Below are 12396 nucleotides of genomic sequence, written 5' to 3'. Positions count from 1 at the left end.
AGAGAAAAGAGAAATAGGCAGAAGCAATATTTAAATACGTAGATAATGGCTGATAATTGTCTAAAACTGATGAAAGACATCAAACCACAGATTCAAGGAGCTCTACAAGCCGAAGACAGTCAGCCTTCCATATCCTCAGATTGTGTATCCATGGATTGAAACTACTCAAGGGGAAAAAAATTCAGAAAATTCATAATAGCAAAACTCGAATTTGCCACGGGCCAACTATTTACATAGCATTTACATTATATTTACAACTATTTACATAGCATTTACATTATATTTATAACTATTTACATAGCATTTACATTGCATTAGGTATTTTAAGTAATCTAGAGATGACTGCAAGTATACAGGAGGATATTGGACAGTTACATGCAAATACTAGAACCATTTCACGTAACAGACTTGAGCATCACAGATTTTGGTATTGGGGGTAGGGGTGCCCTGGAACCAATCCCCCAAGGATGGCAAGGGACTATACATATTTAAAAAATCCAAACCTAGGTACATAGTAAAATTGCTGAAAATCAGATTCAAAGAGAAAATCTAAGTAGTCAGAGATAAGGGACACATGATCTTCAAAGGAACAACACTCTGACAGTTAATTCCAATAAGCTATTGATAATACTGAACACCAAGATATTGACCAGGAATAGAATTAAGAATAAGATCTTTAAAATGATGAAAGAAATTCTATTCTCGATGAACCTATCTTGAAGAAAGACACTAAAACAGGTATTTAGTGAAAGAATATATGTCACCAGCCAACCTTAAGAAAATTCTAAAGTGTGTTTTGGAAGACAAAAAATTATCCCAAAACGAAGGTCAGAGATACAAAAGGCAGGAAGAATAACAAAGAGAATATGTAAATCTAAATCAGAGGCTTTCAAACTCACTGCATCTTTGAATCACCGGAGGAGTTTTGTTTTGTTTTTTTACATCTTTATTGGAGTATAATTGCTTTACAATGGTGTGTTAGTTTCTGCTTTATAACAAAGTGAATCAGTTATACATATACATATGTTCCCATATCTCCTCCCTCTTGCGTCTCCCTCCCTCCCACCCTCCCTATCCCACCCATCCAGGTAGTCACAAAGCACTGAGCTGATCTCCCTGTGCTATGCGGCTGCTTCCCACTAGCTAGCTATTTTACACTTGGTAGTGTATATATGTCCATGCCACTCTCTCACTTTGTCACATATCCTCCCCATATCCCCCTCCCCATATCCTCAAGTCCATTCTCTAGTAGGTCTGTGTCTTTATTCCCGTCTTACCCCTAGGTTCTTCATGACATTTTTTTTTCTTATATTCCATATATATGTGTTAGCATACAGTATTTGTCTTTCTCCTGACTTACTTCACTCTGTATGACAGACTTTAGGTCCATCCACCTCACTACAAATAACTCAATTTCGTTTCTTTTTATGGCTGAGTAATATTCCATTGTATATATGTGCCACATCTTCTCTATCCATTCATCTGATGATGGACACTTAGGTTGTTTCCATCTCCTGGCTATTGTAAATAGAGCTGCAATGAACATTTTGGTACATGACTCTTTTTGAATTATGGTTTTCTCAGGGTATATGACCAGCAGTGGGATTGCTGGGTCATACTGTAGTTCTATTTTTAGTTTTTTAAGAAACCTCCATACTATTCTTCATAGTGGCTGTACAAAAATATGGAACGCTTCACGAATTTGCGTGTCATCCTTGCGCAGGGGCCAATGCTAATCTTCTCTGTATCGTTCCAATTTTAGTATATGTGCTGCCGAAGCGAGCACCGGAGGAGTTTTTAAGAAACACTAATGCTTGACACCCTCCCTCAAGAGACCCTGATGAAATCTGTCTGAATTGGAGTGCAGACAATCTGTGTTCTGTAAATGTTCCCCCAGATGATACCAGTGTGCCTCCAAAGTTCATAATCACTGATGTAAATTCATTTGACTGTATGAAACATGGCTTGTATGAGGTCTTCTGGGGTTTGAATGAAATTAACATACATGACAACAATGGCAAAAATGTTGAGAGACGTTAAATAGAGTTAAAGTGTTCTAATAACCTTCTACTGAGCAGGAGGAGAGCAAAAATACCAATTAATATAAGACACTGATTAAGTGAAAGATATTGAAATGTCTAAAATAACCACTAAAGGGAAAACAAAAGAGTATACAAATATGTTCCAAAGTAATAGGAGAGAGAAGTAAAATAATAACCACCTCCAAAGGAGTTAAATAAGGGAATAAACATAGCAACCTAAATGTCCATTGATAAGTGAATGAATAAAAATAATATGGTGTACACACACACACACATACGAATATTATTTAGCTATGAAAAAGGATATCCTACCATTTGCAACAACAACATAACCCCCTTGAGGGGATTACGCTAAGTGAAATAAGTCAGACGGAGCAAGATAAATACTGTATAATCTCACTTATATGTGGACTCTAAAAACACTGAACTTGTAGATATAGAGAAAAGATCACTCATTGTCAGAGGTGGGAAGTGGGGGTTGAGGAGTGGAGGGCGGGCAAAATATGTGAAGATGGTCAAAAGGTACAAACTTCTAGTTATAATATAAATAAGTCCTGGGGATGTAATGTACAGCATGGTGACTATAATTAATAACACTGTATTGTATATTTTAAAGTTGCTAAGAGAGTTAATCTTAAAAGTTCTCGGGCTTCCCTGGTGGCGCAGTGGTTGAGAGTCTGCCTGCCGATGCAGGGGACGCGGCTTTGTGCCCCGGTCCGGGAAGATCCCACATGCTGTGGAGCGGCTGGGCCCGTGAGCCATGGCCACTGAGCCTGCGCATCCAGAGCCTGTGCTCCACAACGGGAGAGGCCACACAGTGAGAGGCCCGCGTACCGCAAAAAAAAAAAAAAGTTCTCATCACACACACATGAAAATATGTAACTATCTGTGGTGATGGATGTTAACTAGTCTTACTGTGGTGATCATTTCACAACACATACAAATATCAAATCATTATGTTGTGCACCTGAAACTAATATAATGTTGTATGTCAATTACACTTCAATTTGAAAAAAAAGAAACATAAGAACCAGCAGAGCAAACAAAAAACACTAAATAAGAAGGTAGATGAAAACCCAAATACTTTAGCAATCACATTAAATGTAAATGGACTAAATATTCCAGTAAAAGACAAACACTGTCTCCTAAGTAAACAAAAGAAAAATCAACCATAAACACATCTAAAACACAAAGATGGAAATAGTAGACAAAGTACTGATAAAGGCAAAAACCTTACTGGAGATAACGAGGGAAACTATAACTGTGAGAAGTCCAATTCTTGAGAAATAGATAGCAATTTTAAATCTGTATGCACCTAATGACAGCCTCAAAATAAGCAAAGCAAAACTTGTCAGAATAACAAGGAGAAAAACAACTTTCCCAAAATCACAGTGGGAGATTTTTGTGTGTGTGTGTGTGTGTGAGACAGTGGGAGATTTTTAACATACCTTTCTCAATAAAAGAAGAAAAGAAGATTTAAAAAATCATAAGAATAAAGATCTGAACAACATGAAAACAGCATGATCAGAATACATATAAAACACTGGAAGTAACAACTACAGAATAAACATTTTCTCTATGCACACAACAAAAATTCTATCATAAACTAGGTCATAAAGCAAGTCTCAATAAATTTCAAAAACCTGAAATCATACAGACTAATTCTCTGACCACAATGCAGTTAACTTAGAAATAAAGAGCAAAAAGACAACCAGATAATCTCCACATCTTTGGAAATTAAGAAGTGTACTTCTAAATTACCTGGGTAAAAAAATTAAATCACAACAGAAAAATCTATTTTTTTACTTGAATTATAATGCAAATATTATATATCAAAACTTGCATGTCGTTTAATGGTACAAATTTGTAAACAGCAGATAAACTCTGGAGATCTAACATTCAGCACAGTGATTACAGTCAACATACTGTTTTATAAACTTCAAAGTTGCTAAAAGACTAGATCTTAATAGCTCTCACCACCAAAAAGAAATTATAATTATGTTTGATAGAGGTATTAGCAGCAATGGTACAATGGTAAACATACTGCAATATAAAAATGTATCAAATCAGAACACTGTACACCATAAACTTACACAATGTTATGTTCAATTATATCTCGTTTTTTTAAAATAAAAGGAAAGAAATAAAACTGTCACAATTCACAGAATATACTCAGAAATTTTCAAAATTACAGATAAATTATTAGAATTAGTACACAAGCTTAGCAAGACTGAATACATGATCAATTTGAAAATATCAACTTCATTTCAACAACCACAACAAAATGACAACTTTAAGATGCCACTTACAATAGCATTTAAAAACATCAAATATCTATATAGATAAATCTAACATAAGATGTACAAGATCTCTATGAAAAAAGCTATAAACACTGAGAGCAATTAGAGAGGACCTAAATAAAGGTATATGCCATGTTTCTGGGTTGGAAGACTCAGTATTGGAAAAATGTCTATTTTTCCCAATTCAACTACAGACTCAATGCAATCGAATCTAAATTCCAACAAGCGTTTTTGGCTAAATGTGGCAAATGTAAATGGAAAGAAAAGGGTTAAAGAATAGTCAAGACATTACTGAAGACAACCAAGGCAGAAGGGCTTGCTCTAGTAGTTATAAAACCTTGTTATAGGGACTTCCCTGATGGCACAGCGGTTAAGAATCTGCCTGCCAATTCCAGGACATGGGTTCAAGCCCTGGTCCGGGAAGATCCCACATGCCACGGAGCAACTAACCCCGTGCGCCACAACTACTGAGCCTGCACTCTAGAGCCTGAGAGCCACAACTACTGAGCCCGCGTGCCATAACTATTGAAGCCCGCACTCCTAGAGCCTGTGCTCCACGACAAGAGAAGCCACCGCAATGAGAAGCCTGCGCACCGCAACAAAGAGTAGCCCCCGCTCGCCACAACTAGAGAAAGCCCGCACACAACAACGAAGACCCAACGCAGCCAAAAAACGTAAATAAATAAAATTATTTAAAAAACAAAAAAACCTTATTATAAAGTACAGTCATTAAGAGTGGACTTGGTACAGGGATAGAGAAGAGATCAATGGATTAGGAGAGCCCAGAAACAGACTTACCCATACAGAGATATTAATTAACAATAAAGGTGGCATGGGAGAACAGAAGGGAAAGGAGACCTTTACAGTAAATGGCGCAAGTTGGATAGCCATACGCAAAAAAAAAATAATAAAAAGACCAATACTTCATATCTACACAACAATCAGTTCCAGGTAAACTGTAGCTCCAAATGTGACAGGCAAAACAAAAGACCCGTGGTAGGCAACAGGAGAATAACTATGTCCTCAGGGTGAATTAGACATTAAACTTAAGAACGTCCTCTAAAGACATCATTAAGAATAGCGTAAAAAGGCAAGCAGCAGAGAGGACAGTATTATCTCAATAGCCTCAAACCAGAAACATTCCAAATGTCCATCAACAGTAGAAAAAATTGTGGTTTCTTCATACATTGGAATACTATACAGCTGTGAAAACAAGCGAACCACAGCTATGCTCATCAATCCGAATGACCCTCAAAAACATGTTCAGTGAAAGAAGCCAGATACTCAATATATACTGAAAGATTCCATTTCTATAGAGCGAGAAAACAGGAAAAACTAAACTACAGTGTTTAGGGATGAACGCTTGGGTGGTAAAACTATAAAAAAGAAAAGCAAGACATAATCACCATAGAAGTCGGGATAATAGTTGGGGGAGAGGGAGGGGGATGGGGAAGTGGGGGACGGGAATGTTCTATTTCTTGACCTTGGCAGTGGTCACACGAGTATGTTTTACGAAAATACACTGAGCTATAACTTTTTTTCCTTTGTGTATTTAAATTTTTAAAAGCTCAAAAAATTCCAGGCTTGAGATGTGGGTGGAGAGGGCTGCAATGTTGCCTTGAGTGCTTGGCACCTTCATGAGCACAGGGCTACCCTTACTTTCAGTTCAAATATCTTAGCATTGTTACCTTCTAAAATCACCCTAATATGCTCGAACAACTAGCACTCTGCACTGATAAATATTTATTACAACTCTAAGAGCCTGGGTAAATTTCTTTGGAATCCAGAGAGATGAAAGGGGTCTCTCTCAACACGAAAACACAAGTGGGAATGCTGAATTCCCAACTCAAGGTAAGAGTTATTTCTGGAAAGGAAGGTTAATGGGATGGGGGAAAGTTCAAAGGAGGCCTAACAATGTTTTATTTCTCTACTGATGATGTTTTAGTTCTTTAAAAAAAAAAACAACCAGGCTAAAGCAAATACAGAAAGTGCTAAAATTTAACAAAACTGGGTGGTGGATATGAGTATCTTTTATATATTTACTATACTATGTTGGTCATATTCATAATCAAAGGGTCCTATACTCTTCACACTCTTACTGGCTCATTTTCTCCAGGTAAAAATTCTGCTTCAGCCTAGGTAAGCCATCTATTTATATTTAGCCTTCCAGAGCCAATATATAAAAATCTGACAATGCTTACATTCTTCACCAACACTAAATCCCATGTTTTCTTCTTCTCTAGGCTAATTACCTCCCTTACAAGTTTTCATACTTCTCCATTCCTGCCTTTCTGTTCTGGATGGCAATATCCCTCAAAAGGACGTGCCGAGATCCTGATAAATCACCTGAGAGGTTCCTGTGAGGTCTCAACTTCACCGGCAAACCTTTAACTCACAGATCATTTAGGTAAGAATAAATTCATTCTTTTTCTTTCCAGCCAGCTTAGCTATATAACCTCCCAAACAGATAATGACCTGGTAGCAGACATCGGGTTGCTATCTACCCAACATCCACAGCCCGCTTTTCCAACAGAACCCAGTGTGCAGCCTAAGCCTATCACAGCACCACCATCCCCTCCCCACCCATGACTGGTGTGGCTGGAAGCACCTGATATAATTATGTACAGTAAGACTCGAGGGGTCTTGTGCTGATGTGCTCTGAGAAAGCCCCACAATCCCCTGGACGTTATCAAATCAAAGCACGTGCTCTGAAACTGCAACAGCCATTCTGCAGCCACAGGAGGCGTGAGGCTGAGGAAGGCAGAGTAGAAAGGTTGTGCTGAGCTGTTCAATTAACCCACACCACAGGTGCCCCACTCCAAATGCTGATTGACTTTTTTCTGGACCACAATCTTATTCCAGTCATATTGGTTACTGTGTCAGCCTCTGCCTAATAGTTTGTCTACCAACTAGGCCAGTGATCATAAATCTGGTGCCAGTAACCTTTTCTCTTCCAAATAATCCCATACACTGATTTTGGTAAGATTCCCCACAAGTGGTCACCGTTTCTTTCCTTAAAATTTGTTATCAGAATACAAAGATAGGGACTTCCCTTGGGGCGCAGTGGTTAAGAATCCGCCTACCAATGCAGAGGACACGGATTCCAGCCCTGGTGAGGGAAGATCCCACATGCCGCGGAGCAACTAAGCCCCGTGCGCCACAACTTTTGAGCCTGCGCTCTAGAGCCCGCGAGCCACAACTACTGGGCCCACGTGCCGCAACTACTGAAGCCCGCGCGCCTGGAGCCCGTGCTCCGCAACAAGAGAAGCCACCGCAATGAGATGCCCGCGCACCTTAAAGAAGAGTAGCCCCCGCTCGCCACAACTAGAGGAAGCCCGCGCGCAGCAACAAAGACCCAACGCAGCCAAAAAAAAAGAGAGAGAACTTGCATGTTATATTAAAAAGCATTAGACGTTTTTTAAAACCTATGGAAAATGTAAAAAGGCAAAGTCCCCTGTAATTACATCCTTCAAAGATAACCACTGTTAGCAGTTTGGCATATATTGATGCATGATAATATTACAACATCTATGAAATTAGTTTCTTTTAAAGAAAATATTCACATCAGGTTTTTTGATAGCGGAGAAAACAGGTAGACCGGAGTAAAAAGAAATCTGCAACCAAAACACCCTGACATAGAAGAAAGCGCGCATGACACTCAGAATACGACAGACCAATTTTCACCCTGGCCCTGCTGCACTGCATTGAACCCTCCGCCTCACCCGACTCCCATTTTAGGTATGGATACGAATACCTACTTCACCAGACTTTTGGGGGCTTACATAAGATAATGTCCCCAAATGAGTTCTGTTGGCTTTTTGTTTACTGGAGTTTGTTTTTCTCTACCTGCACATAAAAATCCCCTGGGGAGCCTGTGACAATGAGAATCCCAGATATCCTCAATGAGAATCTCTGGGGATAGGGCCTGGAAATCACATCACGCAAGTGCACTGCAGCGGAAAAGGCCCTACGCACAGTTGCTTTTATTACTGCACTGTTTAGCATCTAACACAGAACCTGGTAGCAGTGTTCAACAAACACGAGTGGGATGAATAACAAATGAAAAGTTGTATTTTAAAAATAGATTACAGTTATGTTTCAAAAAGTTTCATTAAAAAAAGCCTTTTGATGCTTATGTAAGAAAATTTCTCTCAGCAAATAAAGGAGTTATTAGTTGTACTTGATACAAAGGACTGGAACTTGTTTCTATTTGAATGCGCCTACACGGTTCACTTTCCATCCTAGGACATAAATCAAGGTACACTATACGAAACTTAATTAAGAGTCAAGGTAATCTAGTTTATCTCACTAAAAAAACAACTCATGAAAATCGGATTATGGGCGATTTTGAATTCTCAAATGGCCTCCCTCCACAGACTTTACAGTTACTGTACAAAAATGTATCCCTACTTTTCATCACACAGAAAACTATTTTCTTTCAGTAGTTCATTTTAGAACAATTCCAAATACTAATTGTTAGGTACCAGCTTCAATACGCAATTTATGTGTCACTTTGATAAAATGTATGTACCTGAGAGCTCTAGGAGGATACACACCACACCAAAACGTTTACAGTGAAGATTTCCCTGGACAACACAATCTCAGATTATTTTTCATTTCTTATTGTTCAAATGCATTTAAAAGTTTTACAATGAATATGCACTCCCTATATAATTTTTCTTATTTAAAAAAAAAGTGCAAAAGCCCAAGAATTCAGTAGGAGAAATATAATTAAGGAATCCTGAAAGGTTTTTAAGTTTTGATTTTCCAGAGTTGAAACAATATCAGATAAGTTAAAAATATGATTTTTATATTTGGAAAAAAATTAACCCTTCACATATTATTGCCAAGAATTCTAAAGCTCTTTAACAAACAAACAAACAAAAACATGCTTTCAAATGCCATGAAGGACATTATTGGTTCAACTGGCAAAATGGAATACAGACAGCAGACTTGATCCAAGTATTGTATCAAAGTTAAATTTCTTTAAGCTGATAACTGTACTAAGCTTATGTAGGACAACTTCCTTGGTTCTTAGGCAATACTCACTGAAGTTTTCAGGGGTAGAGGGACATGATATACGCAACCTGCTCTCAAAACGGTTCAGCAAAAAATACGTAATAACAAAATGAATGAAAAAGCAAATGCTGAATAGGAGAAATGTTAAACTGATGAATCTGGGTAAAGAGTATAAGAGCTGTTCGTACAATTTTTATAATTTTTTGTAAGCTTGAAGTTATTTCTAAATAAAAATTCTAATTGAAAAAAAGTAACAGAAAAATATTCAAAATTGTTCTTAAGATCATACTGCACCAACTTTAAGATTTTATTGTGGGAAAAAATAGCAACGTATTTAAAAATTGTGCTCATAAAAACACTCACGCAGCACCAACCTTAAGCAAGAAATTAAATTAGTATTGTCCAGTAGATATGAGTTATATATGTTGTATTTTCTAGAAGACACATTAAAATTAGAAGAAACAGGTGAAACTAATTTTAATATATTTTACTTAGCCAATGTGTAAAATATTATCATTTCAATACGATCAATATGAAAATTATAAATGAGTTATTTTACGAGTTTTTTCATACTAAGTCTTCAAAATTTGGTGTGCATTTTACACCTACAGTACACCTCAATTCAGATGCTAAATTTTCACAAGAAATACTGGATCTGCACTTAGATTTCATAAAATGTATCAAATAGTTCAAAAAGCAGACTCATACCAAGTTGTTTCAAACACAGATAAATGTTTTCCAGTCACCGAATAGAGTATTTGTTTTTAAATATAAATTAGCTAAAATTAAATACAATGGAAAGTTCATTCCTCAATCACAATAGCCACACTGCAAGTGGCTACACTGTGGGACAGCCCAGCTTTAAAGGATGAAACAAAAGCCCGCGAGATGAGGGCTTGATTTGCCAAAACTCAGCTCATCACATTTATCAAACGATTTTAACATGGTTATGAGGTTAACAGGCTGATGTTCCTATCAGAGGCATTGGTATCTGTCCAGGTCATAATGTGACATCCCCTCCACCACCAATCAGAAATATCAGCACAAAGCTTCTTGATCCTCTGCCTCAGACGTCATACGTTGAGTTTCCTGAAAATTGACTATCAAAGGGCCCATTTTAAAATGTGGTGGAATGAACTGGCTCTCAGAAGCCTCAATGTCCACTGTACAGAGTGCAGAATTTCAGCACAAATACCATCTGAGAATCCCACATGGGAGCAGGCCCACGACTGAACTTGTCTCAGATTTAACAGAGGAAGTGACCCTGAGTACAGAGACTTTTTTTCTTTTAAACAGGTGTAAGAGATTAATTCAGTCAACACCAAGCAACACTCAAGACCGGCCAATCAATAATTCTGTGCCAAGCAATTTGATCGGGGATTTGGCTAGAATCCTTTTGGCTCATCTCAATAAGGACCATCCCAAAGCGAATCCTGATTTAGGCCATTCTCATCTACATTAAGGCTTAGGCAGTCCTTTGCCTGAAAGCAAATAAACTAAATCAAATTATATACATATGAAGGAAATGCTGCCTCTTGCACAAAAGGAAAAACCATTTGAAAGGTAATTTAGCAAGTATGGGCAAAAACACAGTTCCAAAGAAGAGAAGTTTCATAACACAGCATTCAAAAACCATTTTAGGGAAATGTCTAATGCCTACTTTCTGTCTAGCCAGACTTTCCGATTGAACAATGATGTGGGTAATAACCAAATTTAATCCACAACAGCTAATTCTGATATTGTTCATTTCTCTTTCTCTGCAGGCATCAAGTATTAATATTCCATTTAAACCTGAAAGGAAGATGTACTTTAAAATTGATGGACCCTTTTTTGTGAATTCACTAGTGCCTGAAGTTACTCATACCTCTAGGAAGTGAGGTAAAAGTGTGAACAATCGTTTCTGACATCCTGACCTAAGAGTTAAATGCTACGTTCCATACAAAATCTTCTTCCTTCCCCTCCCATCCCAATGATCTAGCTTGCTTCCCTGCGACACCATATTGGGGACCACAGATATAAATCCAACTAACCACTGTGTGGCAACGAAAATAATCCTAATCTAAAAGCATGCGTATATAGACATTAACTATTTCTACTTAAAACTTCTCCCCCCCCCGGCCCCCCAAGAATCAAAGCTTTAAGCAGGATGAATACAAACGTTTTAAGCCGTTCCATCGGAGGTTCGTTCTTGATTAGATTTATTCTAATCGTGGAAATATTTACACGTCCTGCAGAAGAACACGTTCTAACTGTGGGTTTTTATTAGAAACTTCTCATTCAATGCCTAGGTAATCAAATCCAGTCTCACTTCTCTCTGAAATTAGCCAACCACGCAGAAATCCATTGTAATTTTTAAAATAGCGAAGAAGGGAAATAAACTACACACCCAAAACATTCCAGTCCGACAGTTCAAGCACTATTTCGAGAAGGCAAGTAAAATTAAAGTCCCACGTCTCCCTCAGGAACAGAAAGGTTTCTGGGAAGCGGCCACGTCCAGGCCACCCTGCAGGACCCACGGACCTCAGCAACCCCGCCTGTCCCCGCGGCCCGACCCCAGCGAACCACCCAGGAGCCCAGGCGCTGGAACATCCTCCTGGCACAGAGATGGCACGGGGTTATCAGGTGCAGAAAAACTACTTACACCAAAAAAGTACGATTAGACAAGAGTTTTTACAACGTATTCACGGGTACCGCGTCCCTGCTCGCTGAAACCCACCACAAAAGGGAGCAACACCAGCAGCAGAGAGGGGTTTCCCCTTGTTTATTGGACTCAGGCAAACGGCTATATTTAACAATTCCTCCCGAAGGCCCGATGCCAGCGCGCAGGATCTGGAGCGGGAGGCACACAGGCAGGAGAGGGCACACCCGCTGCGGGGTGCGGAGCTTCTCCGGTGCAGCCCAAGAGGCGCTCGCCCCGCACCGCGGCACTCCCCCGGCGCCGAGCCGGGACGCCCGCATCCCCGCGGCTCGGCCCACCTCGCCAACAAAGGCCGCATCCGCCGCTTCCCGGTGGGAAGCTCCGGCCCCCCGCGGGG

The 12396-nt window shown here is 39.0% G+C and overlaps 1 non-coding gene across 1 annotated transcript; it reads right to left on the bottom strand.

The window, feature by feature from the left end:
* Positions 1–1678: 1678 nt before the first annotated feature.
* LOC112407539 (U6 spliceosomal RNA) lies at positions 1679–1786 on the bottom strand. The gene has a single exon (XR_003004786.1). It is a non-coding gene; the product is annotated as a U6 spliceosomal RNA (small nuclear RNA).
* Between the last annotated feature and the right edge of the window lie 10610 nt (positions 1787–12396).

This window comes from Neophocaena asiaeorientalis, unplaced genomic scaffold (genome assembly GCF_003031525.2).
Source record: "Neophocaena asiaeorientalis asiaeorientalis breed wild unplaced genomic scaffold, Neophocaena_asiaeorientalis_V1.1 scaffold424, whole genome shotgun sequence".
NCBI classification, from domain to species: Eukaryota; Metazoa; Chordata; class Mammalia; order Artiodactyla; family Phocoenidae; genus Neophocaena; species Neophocaena asiaeorientalis.
The sequence above is the reverse complement of the archived record's forward strand: the minus strand, read 5'-3'. Positions and strand labels throughout refer to the sequence as shown.